We start from the raw sequence: 1,381 nt of genomic DNA, 5'->3' as shown, positions 1-1,381 counted from the left end.
ATGCAGGCCAATTTAGAAAATTCTGCAAGAGAAAGTGATATTTTTACTAAAACATGATTAGTTGATTGCCTGTGTCATAGCAATGGTAATATTGCTGTTTTAAAGTGTTCTCTTGCTATCTGTTGTCTTGGAGCCAAGGGGTCCTAAAATAGTGGGCGGGTTTAATGCTTTGAATATACTAGTCTCTTCCCCTGCCCCCATAGCCCTGGCTAGCCTGGAACTCACAAGCTGTTGAAGATCACCTTGAACTTTTGATCCTTCTGCTTTTACCTCAGGAGTGCTGGAGTTCCAGGTGTGTTCTACATTGCCCAGCATGCATGCTCCTGAGGATCAAATCCAGGTCTTCTTGAACACTAACTAGGTAAGATAAACTGCGCTATATTCCTAGCCTTGGATATAATACTCTTAAAATAACTTCACAATTCAGGCTAAGATATTAATTCAGAGCACCAAAACATGGGATGAAGGTGTAAAGCATTCAATATATGAGATACATCTTCTTTCTCTTACACACATGCATACACACACAAATACATGCATGCACACACAGATAAACATACATTAACATGTATGTATGTATATATATATATGTACATTAGATTTTCTGTGTAGCTTCCTGGCTATATTTTTACACACTTCTGTTTTATATCATTATTTCTATTTTCAAGACAGGCTTTCTTTGTGTAGCTCTGATATCCTGGAACTTTCTCTGTAGACCAAGTTGGCCCCAAACTCAGAGATCCAGCTTCCTTGGCCTCCCAAATGTTGGGATTAAAGGTGCAGGATAACAACTGCCTGATTCATTTTATATTATTCAACATACTGCTCTTGACATTGCTGTATTTGGAGAATTGGCTATTGTATAATTAAAGATGCAAGGATGAGAGAACCTTCGTTCCTTGAATATGCTATGAATCTTCTGAAATTAGTTCATCACTTTGAAAGGACAAAAATTAGAAGGGCAAAAAGACTTGATATCTTAAGAAAGTTATGCAGCAATATGTAAAGATTTAAAACATATTGGCAAGACAGGTAAACACAAACATGGCCATGGAGAAAGAACAACTCAGTAGATCTGTCTGTCCTGAGGTTGGGGAGATGCCTCGGTGAGTGAGACCGTTCACTACTCCTCAAACAGAAGAACCTGAGTCTGAATGCCTAGAACCCATATAAAAAGCCGGCTGTGTCATCCATTGCTGGTGGGAATGCAAACTTGTGCAACCACTCTGGAAAGCAGTGTGGAGGTTTCTCAGGAAATTTGGGATCAACCTACCCATGGACCCAGCAATACCACTCTTGGGAATATACCCAAGAGAGGCCTTATCACACAACAAAAGTATATGCTCTACTATGTTTATAGCAGCATTGTTTGTAATAGCCA

The 1,381-nt window shown here is 39.2% G+C and overlaps 1 long non-coding RNA gene across 1 annotated transcript in view; it reads left to right on the top strand.

Moving 5' to 3' along the window:
- Nucleotides 1-274: 274 nt before the first annotated feature.
- LOC126511935 (uncharacterized) overlaps nucleotides 275-1,381 on the top strand; it is a 22,625-nt gene continuing 21,518 nt past the window's right edge. Inside the window, exon 1 of the long non-coding RNA XR_007594828.1 lies at nucleotides 275-361. This is a non-coding gene — a long non-coding RNA (uncharacterized lncRNA). The remainder of the gene's footprint in view (nucleotides 362-1,381) is intronic.

Source organism: Alexandromys fortis, unplaced genomic scaffold (assembly GCF_014885135.2).
Source record: "Alexandromys fortis isolate MF-2015 unplaced genomic scaffold, M_Fortis_MF-2015_v1.1 scaffold_107, whole genome shotgun sequence".
NCBI classification, from domain to species: Eukaryota; Metazoa; Chordata; class Mammalia; order Rodentia; family Cricetidae; genus Alexandromys; species Alexandromys fortis.
The sequence above is the reverse complement of the archived record's forward strand: the minus strand, read 5'-3'. Positions and strand labels throughout refer to the sequence as shown.